Raw genomic sequence first — 10,622 nt, forward strand, 5'->3', positions numbered from 1 at the left:
GATTTTAAAAATCTGGATCAGTGCAGCTGTCTGCGTCAGAGTTCACAAATCCAAGTGATGCCAAGAATGCATTTATCACCCTATACCACTCATTGGGTGATTTCTTCAACCCACAGAGTGTCTTCTTTAAATGACACACCATTATTTCCCTTGATGGAGAAACTCCTCTAGCATTGTCATCTACTTATCCTCATTAAAAGGAGATCATTAAAGAATGGTGTTTTAACGTCCATTTGAATGACACAAAGGTTTTGCTAAGCAGAAAATGCTAGTATTATTTGAACAATTGTATTTTTACTAGGGGTGAAAATGTATTAGTGAAGTCAAGTCCTTATACTTGACTAATTTCTTTTGCAACTAATTTGGTTTTAAATTGTACAATGCCTCTATTTGTTTTGAACTTAAGTTTAAAAATCTACTTGCAAGTAATTTATTGTCATTGTGGTAGAGAGTCAATGCAAAACCTATGTTCAAATAGCAGCATGTGAATTTAATTATTCTTCAGTAATACTTTGTCATTAATTAGTTTTTGGAAAACATATACCTTTTGCATATATTATTAGTTCCAAAGATACATTAAAAAATTGTGTAAATAATACTTATTATTTAGTTTAATATTTCTTTAGTTTTTCTTTAAGTAATAATAATAATGTATTATAATTTTTTACAAAATTATATGGAGGTGGAACACTTTTCATTGTTTTAGATAATTGCTAAGATTATATTGTTGATTGTTGTTTTGATTAAGGAAATTCTTCAATCTTTTGACCAATGGTTGCTTTTGGTTTTGAAAAGCAATGAATCTTTATATATTTTATCAAATAGAACATGATTTAAAGTTAGATATAAGATTAATATGCCATATCTATGACAATGGAGGAATTTTCTTATTTTCAAAGAAGATTTGTAGGGAATGAAAGTTAAGTGATTTTGGATCTAATACTTGATTATTTTTGCTTTGAAAATATTTAATTAGTAATAAAATTATAGAAGATGAGACTACAATGCTTGTACCATGTGAAGGTATTACAATAAAAAGTACCACTTGTAAATAATTGATACTTCTTATTGTAAGACATTGAGGTGTCTTACTTCGTAATCTTATAGGTTGGATAGAAGAAATATTTAGAAGAATTGGAATTAATTATAGAATCTAGTTATAACTTAAAGTTCTTTGCAATAATATAAGTTTAGTCATTGATTAAGGTGATTAGTATTTTGGTCTTGAAATATTATAAACTATGATAAAATAAAAAATTACTTTATATTTTTTCATCCATCCATCTTAGTCTTGACAAAAGATGAATTATGGACAACTTCCATCTTTTGATGAATACATGCATCTAATATTCTATAAAGACTATCTATTGATATCTTATCTATTATAAAGATATGCCTTTAATATATCTTTTATATCCTTAAGATCTTTTGTCCATTCATCTACCTTATGTCTTGGCCTTCTTATTTACCAAGAGCCAATCTTTTAATCAATATCAACTTATCTAAGATAATATCCTCTATAATATAATTTATTTTATTTTTACTTTTATTTACTTACTTTAATACTCTTACTTTGCTCTTTGTCAAAGGCTTTCAATCCTAATGCTTTTTTCAATATGTGATTTCTATTCTTTATTAATATTTTTAATAATAAATCAATGAGTATATCTTTTGTTGTATAATATTTTATATCAATCACCTCTATTTTAATCTTCTTGCTTATGAAGTGATGTTGAATATCAATGTACTTGATTTTTGAATGATGCTTTGAATTCTTTATAAATATAAGATATCCTTGATTATCACACTCCATTGAAGTTGCTTCTATTTACATAACTCTAATATCCTCTAAAAGTTGTCTTAACCATATTACCTCCATTGCACTATGACTTGCTGCCATATACTCCACCTCCAGTGTTGAGCTTACAATTGTTGGTTGTTTCTTGCAATTCCATAAAATAGCTCTCATTCCAAGAAAGAATACATACCTTATTGTTGATCTTTTATTATTTGCATCTTGAGTCCAATCCACATTACAATAACTATACAAAGTAATATTATCATTTTCAAGATACAATTTGAAATATCTTAAAAATTACTTAAAAGGTACTCTTGTGCTAATCATTGCATACATAAGTGATTCCATTGCTACTTTGTATGGAATATCTTATATTTGACCTTTAATTTTAGCAAATTCTTTATCCGTGAACTTCATCAACTTCAAATTGGTCTCTAAAGGTATATTTATAGGCTTACAGTCTTCTATATTGAATTGTTTCAATACTTCTTTAATGTACTTGCTTTGGCTCGTTGTAATGGTATTTTTAGTATAATTTCTTACAAACTCCATTCCTAAATAATAATAAAGCTCTTCCAAATCATTCATCTTATACTCCTTTTTTAACTTTGCCTTCAATATATCCATTATCTTGAAGGTATTGATTAAGATGATCAAATCATCAACATAGAGGATTACATTACATATATAGAACGATTAGTTTTACTTCTTTCAAATCCTTCATTTACAAAAAATATGTCAATATGTTGGTATTATATCCTTGGTGATTGCTTGAGCCCATATAAAGATTTCTTCAACTTACAAATAAAGTATTATTTTTGTTCTTCAACAAATCCTTGAAGTTGATCTATATAGATGTTTTGTTCTTACTGAAAAGTAAGTACTATGAAGTCACAATATCTAGCATCAATAAGGTTGCATATAAAGAGAATATGAAATAAGATATCTTTTACTTTCAACATCCATTACTTATAGGTGGTAGCTGCTGCCTTAATAGACAACTTCCACCTTTTGATGATTATATCCATCCAATATCCTACTAAGACTATCCATTATTATCTTATCTATTATAAAAATATATCTTTAGCATATTCTTTATATTTTTAAGATCATTTGTTTGTTCATTTATTTTATCTCTTGGCCTTTTTATATACTAAGTTCCAACCTTTTAATTAATAATAACTTATTTAAACTAATATCTTCTACAAAGTTACTTAATTTATTTTCACATTTATTTATATATTTTAACACTTTGACTTTGTTATTGATCAAAGGCTTTCAATCCTAATGCCTTTGTCAATATGTGATGTCTATCCTTTATTAGTACTTTTGTCAACAAATCAACAATCATGTCTTTTGTTGTACAATACTTCAGATCAATCACTTCCATTTCAATCTTTTCTTTTATGAAGTCATGTTGAATGTCAATGTGTTTGGTCCTTAAATAATGCTTTGGATTCTTAGCAAATATAAGATATCCTTGATTGTCACATTCTATTGAAATTTCTTTCATTTGTACTACTCCAATGTCCTCTAAAAGTTATTTTAGTTATATTGCCTCTATTCTACTATGGCTTAATGCCATATTCTCTGTCTTTATTGTTGATCTTACAATTGTGGATTACTTCTTGTAATTGCATAAAATAGCTTTTATTCTAAGCAAAAATACATATCCTATTATTGACCTTCTATCATTTATATTTCTAATCCAATTCGCATCATAATAACCATACAAACTAATGTTATGACTTCCCAAGCACAATTTAAAATATAAAATATCTTTTAAGTATTTCATCATTCTTTTGATGGTTGTCCAATGGATTAGTCTAGCCTTTGATATGTCTTAGCTTATAATACTCACTACATATGTAAGATCTACCTTTGTATCAACCATTGCATATACGAGTGAATCCATTGTTGCCTTATATAAAATACCTTGCATTTGACCTTCAATTTTAGGATACTCTTCATCTCTGAGCTTCATGAACTTTAAATTGGCTTCCAAAGGTATATGTATAGGCTTACACTCTTTTATGTTGAATCGTTTCAACACTTCTTTAATGTACTTGCTTTGGCTCATTATAATGGTCTTCTTAGCATGATCTCTCATAAATTCTACTTCTGAATAATAATGAAGTTTTTTCAAATCACTCATCTCATTTTTTTAAAATTTTTTTGCCTTCAACCAATGTTTTATCTTTATATTATTGATTAAGATGATTGAATCATTAACATAAAGGATGACAATCAATATGAACTCACTTCATTACATCATACACAATGAATGATCAGAATCATTCCTTTCAAATCCTTCATTCACAAAGAATGTATCAATGCATTGGTACTATGTCCTTAGAAATTGCTTGAGTTCATACAAGGCTTTATTCAAATTACAAAAAAGATATTATTTTTTTTCTAAAAATCTTTGAAGTTGATCCATGTAGATGTCTTCTTTTAGATTTCTATTCAAGAAAGTTATCTTCACATCTATTTGATGTATCTCCAAATCTATTACTGTCCCAATTACAATAGTAGTTTTAATGGTGGTGAATTTGGCCATGGGAGTAAATGTCTCATTGAAATCAATACCAACAACTAGTGAGTAGCCTTTGATAATCAATCTAGAGTCATATCTCAGAACATTACCAATTACATCCTCTTTGGTTCTAAATACCCATTTACAAGTAATTGAAGATTGATTTGGTGGAAGTTGAGTCAATTTCGATGTTCCATTGTCCATGAATAATTTATACTCTTCTTCTATGGTATTCTCTCACTTCATAGTATCCATGACTTCATTGTATTACACAAACCGAATGGATCAATAAAGAATACAACATTGATATGTTTTTCACTTACTTAAAGAAAGATGTGGTTCTTCTACCATGCACCAAGTTATTTTCTATCTCTCAAAAGATATCTCCTTTCACTTGATGAAGCTTCACCTTCTTTCACTCTAAGATTTCTTGTAAGCTTCTTTGCTCTTAAAACTTGCTTCTTTACATTCAAAGATTGATATTCCTCATCATCATCATTTTCAACATCTTCATTATCTTCATTGCTGATTCTAGCAATTATAGGCACATTATGATCTATCTTCTTTAGCTCTTCATCTTGAATTGAATTTCTATCATCATCGACATCATCATCTTTTTCTTTTTTTTTTGTAAAATTTGAAGATGTATCCACAAACATACCATTACTTCCACTTGGACATATCTTTAAGTGCTCATAAGCACTCTTATGGTCCAAAAATTATACATCATGATTCTTGATGATCTTCTTGGTTTCTAAAAATATAAGCCTATATGCCTTGGTACCTTCACAATATCCAACAAACATATATTTTATACCTTTTGCATCAAGTTTGGACCTTATATAATCTGGCACCTTTGCATAGGTAATACATCCAAAAATCTTTTTGTGTAAAATACAAGGTTTCTTGCCACTTTAAGCTTCTTATAGAGTCATTGATATGAGTGCACTTATTAGGTACTTATTTCTTATATACATTGCATTTATCAGTGCTTCTGCTTAATACTTATGTCTAACGTTTTATACATGAAGCATATTCCTTGTTATCTCCACAATGGTATAATTTGCTCTTTCAACAACTCTATTTAGTTGTGAAATATAGGAAGTAAAGAATTATCTTGTAATACCTTGAATCTTTAAAAATTCATCAAAATGTTTTGATATGTATTCACCTCTATTATCTGTGTATAACACTTTGAGCTTGCACTTACATTGTTTTTCTAGAAGAGCCTTAAATTCTTTAATCCTTAAAAAACATTTACTTTTGGCTTTAATGATATAAATCCATAATTTTCTTAAAAAGTCATCAATAAATGTGACAATTTATCTTATTCTTCTAATTCATGGTATTTTCATTGATCGACAAATATCAAAATATATAATTTCTAATTTTTTTTTATATGTTATTATGTTGTGATTTGGCTATTATATGAAAGTAATGAATATAAATATTTAATATATAATTTATTATATAATTTGATAAGAGCCACATTATTAAATTTTAATTAATCACAAAATATGATTAGATTATTAATTTAAAATGGTTAATTAAAAAGACTATTATTGAAGTTGATTTTATATTGATAATAGTTTTATATATTTAGAGCCACATTTATTAGACATTGATGATTCTTTAAATTATATTTTATTTCTTTTATTTAATATTTAGAGCATATATAATATAAATCTCATAAAAAAAAGAATTTGAGAGGAGTTTTAATAGCAAAAAGAATAGTTACAGCATCCATATGGATAAATGGAGATGGATGATAAAAATCTCCATTGCTATTGGCCAAAAGGCATACTTAATAGGCTTCAAGGAGATTGCCTGATGTCTTATTAGGAATTAGGATTACTCTTTTAAGGCAATTCAAATTTAAGAGGCTATGATCAAAGAGTTTAGATTTTTAGCTACAGTTTTGGTATAAATTTTGGATGATTTGGAGTTTTATGAAAGAGATTTAGGTGCTCAAAGTTAGATTGTGGATTTTGTACCTACTATTACTCTTTTAGGCATAACACATGCATATAAAAAGTAATGAAGGATTGGCAACTAGAGGTAAAGAAAGAACTTTTTTAATTATATAATTTGCATGTTGCTTGATGAATTTTAAGTTAGGATGAATTGAAGTCAAAACTTATAATCTAAGGGTAGTTAGTAACCCAATTTACTAGTGGTTGTATTTTGAGCCATATCTTAAGTAATTTGAAAAGATTTTGGCTAAAATTTTCTAAAAATATATATTATCATATTAATAAACTTTTATATTTAAGTTTTATAGCATTTGGAATTTTGAAATATGGAAAAAATAGTATTAAAGTGCTTCTAAATTAGAGTTTAATGCACTTACTAGGATTTCTAAGATGCCAGATAATCCGTAGTAGATTTATGGTTTATTTTTTTTATTGCAAAGCTTAAAGGTATAGCCTAAATTTTCTAAAAATTTGAAAAAAAATTAAATAATTAGATTAAGAATTATGAATTTCTAAAATTCGGAGAAAAAAAAATCTTTTGTGGGAGAAAAATATTTTGAAGGATTTTTGTTACAATTTGGATGTTTTATGTAAAATAAAGGGATTTTTTGGAGCCAAGAATTTATATATATGTTAAAGATGGAGATATGGAGCTATGATAAAATTATGATATAAAGATGGATATTTATAAGAGGATTCTAGATTTTCTTTAAGCTTATGGAAAATCAAACTTACCAACAAATACTTAATTATGATTTGATTTAGCAAAAATTATTAAGATATTTTTAAATCCTTTAGAAAATCATATGTATAAAGCTTCTTAAATATAAAAAGATTTTATTAATAGAATATCTTTTGATATTATTATATTTTTTTGGCCTTTATAATAAAAAAATATTATTTATTGGAACTTGTCCAATAAGTTTAAGTTAAATTTTCTACAACTAGATAATTGATATATTCCTCAATAGAGAATCATGCCACATGACAATATGTTGCAATTCTTTTTGGAAATAAAGCTTTTTGTTGTTTGCCTTAAATACAATCTTTACAAACAAGTGTCAAGGCATTGTAGCTAAATTAACCAAGATTCAAGCCACTTATCATAGGTTGGAGCTCCTTCATATTTTTGGCATTTAAATGGCTAAGTTGATGATGCCAAATTTTAAACTTCTCTTGATTTTGTGAAAAATCAAGAAATGCTGAAATCTATTCCATTTATCTTCTTACAATTGATGAAGTAGTGGTTGCCATCTCTAAGGCCATTGGTAATATGTTTTCCACTCAATGTCTTCACAAAACATACATTCTTATAAAATTAAATCTTACAACCAGCTGATATAAGTTTCTTCATAGAAAAGAGTTTTTTTTTTTTTTTTTTTTTTTTTTTTTTTTAATCTTTGGTACATATAAGACTTCTTTCAATTTGATCCTCTTAATTTGGTTCTTTATAGTAATTTCAACAATAATGGATCCAATTTCAATAGCTTGTACCATACCATTGTTTTCCAACTAAATTTTGATTGTTGGAATTTCTTTATAAGTATCAAATGAATACTTGTATGGTGTCATGTGCTTAGTAGCACCTAAATCTATAACCTACTTAGACAAAGTAGCCATGGAAGCTCCTTCACTTGCCATCAAAGTATAGTTATCTCCATTAAAGTTATCACAAGCATTATTTGTATTTTTTTTGACTTTATAGTAATTTTTAGAAAAGTGATATATTTTTTTATAAATATAGTAATTTTTTATGTTATTTTTTAATTATCATATTGATGAAAAAAACTAACTTTGCTTTATCTTAAAAATAAAGCCAAATCATCACTTTAGTTTTTTTTTTTTTTTTTTTTTTTTTTTTTTTTTCTTGATTACTTTATGAGAAGACCTTGATGTGACATAATTCATAGTAAGCTCTTTTATGTTGATAGATTTCAATGCCACAATGAAGTAGTTATAGGACTTTGAAAGATTTATAAGCAATATCAATATAATGTCCTTATTATCAATTAGCTTTTCAACAACTGCTACTTGATTTGTAAGTGCTGTTAGCTTGTTGACATAAGCCATGAAGTCATTTCTTTCTTCCATCTTTACTATTAAGAACTTTTTTTTTGTTCATAGAATGTTGGCAAGGTTTCTATATTTATAGATATTGTAAAGAATCTTCAATGCTTTTGTTAGTCTATTGTAAGTAATTATATGAAAAAATTGGCATCATCCAAATTTAATGCAATTATGCCAAAAGCCTTCTTTTTATAACATTTGTACTCTTTCTTTACCTTGATATCAACATTTTCACTTGGAGGCTTTACATTTTCATCCACAATGTTCCAAAGGTCTAATGAAGCCAACAAAATATCCATTTTTTTCTTTTAATGGTAGAAGTTTTTACCTCTAAATTTTTCAATCACTTTCAAATCCTCACCCTCACTTAAAGCCATATTTAAAAAAGAGAGGTAACAAAAAAAATCAAAAAAAAAAAAAAAACTTTCAAAATCAACAAAAAAATGTTGTTGTGTTAGAAACCTAGAATATCCTCTTTATGAGTGAATTAGTGATATCAATCTTTAATCACTCTTAACTTCACTTATAGGACTTTTCACAAGCCTTGTATTCTATCTAAACCTATTGTTTAAGCTTTGCCACTCCTCAATCACGTCTCTTCTTTCATAAAATACTTCTAACCTCATAAAATACTTCTTACTACTAAAAGAGGATCTCAAGGAAAGTTTACAACATAAAACCAAAATATTAGATCACAAATGATATGCATCAGCAAAAAAACATAATACTAGTATTATTTTTATTATATTCAAGCTTCAATATACCAAAGCAATTGAACTAATAGAGGTAGATTCGAAAACGGGAAAAGACTGGTTATATGAATTGGATCTGTTAGTGTCATAATTGACTGTATTCTAGCTATCTGAAATCAATTATCAAACTACAAAATACCAAGGCTTACTACTTCCATCTTAATTCAATACATAATCTATTCTACAAATATCAATTCAATAATACTTCCATATTCTTATCAGTTCATCTTCCACTTACTCTCTTTGCGGTTTATATATATTCAATTCCTGATCTCTAGCTTACTTATCATATTCAATTTGTCAATTTATCACACAGAATTTAATATCTTTACTTAATATAATACAATTTGATAATCTCAATTCTCAAGGTCATAGATTTTCTCCAAAATAGTCAGTCCAAAGTCATATTCTACAATATTCTAATCACAATTTCAACAATACTTCTCTCAATTACAATTCTTCATAAGCAAATAATAAAAGCAAAGAAAATAAAGAGGTAGCACCAAGCTTACCCCGACTTACGACTCTCATAGTCTGGCACTGATCTCTCTTTTCTCAACTTCTTTATCGTACCAAAAGATGGACAGTCGGCTAGCAGATTTCAAAGATTTTGACCCTTTGAATTCTTAATCATTTTTTCTACTAACAACCTATTGTTACCAACTAAACTGCCTAACCATAAGTCTAATTCTCAAGGTTGTTAATAACCAACCAGTAACTTACCACAAAATTTATTTACCTATTCTACAACTAGTATTTTAAAACATCATTTTAAGGTATTTAATAACCTCTAAGATTATCGATGCATTTAATAATAAGTAAGAACAAAATTATATCCATAATTAGATGTAATAATAGAATTAAATAATACCAAATTCTAATATGAACAACAATCAAAAGATATACTCTTCATAACAAGTAAGATTTCAAAGAACTTCAAAATTTACAAGTAAAAGGTGACCATGCCCATAACCTATTGAAGAATAAGCACTATGAAATAATAATACTTGCCATCAACAAGGTTGCATATAAAGAGGGTGTAGAATAAGATATCTCTTATTTCCAACACTCGTTACTTATAAGTGGTGGCTGTTGTCGTAATAAATAACTTCCATCTTTTGATGAATACATCCATCCAACATTCTATTAAAACTATTAATGATTATTTTATTTATTATAAAAATATACCTTTAGCATAATATCTATACTCTTAAGTTTTTTTGTTTGTTTATCTATTTTTTTTCTTGGCCTTCTTACATACCAAGAGTCAAATCTTTAATCAATAGTAACTTATCTAAAGTAATAACTTCTACAATGTTACTTATTTTACTTTCATATTTATTTAAAATTTTTAAAACTTCTAGTCTTTTATTTAAAAAAGTCGTCTTTACATTTATTTGATGTATCTCCAGGTCTATTCTTACTCTGATTCTTGTAATAGTTTTAATGGTGTTGAATTTAGCCAAAAGAATAAATATCTCATTGAAATCAATACT

This window comes from Physcomitrium patens, chromosome 11, assembly GCF_059467195.1.
Source record: "Physcomitrium patens ecotype Gransden chromosome 11, ASM5946719v1, whole genome shotgun sequence".
Taxonomy (NCBI): Eukaryota; Viridiplantae; Streptophyta; class Bryopsida; order Funariales; family Funariaceae; genus Physcomitrium; species Physcomitrium patens.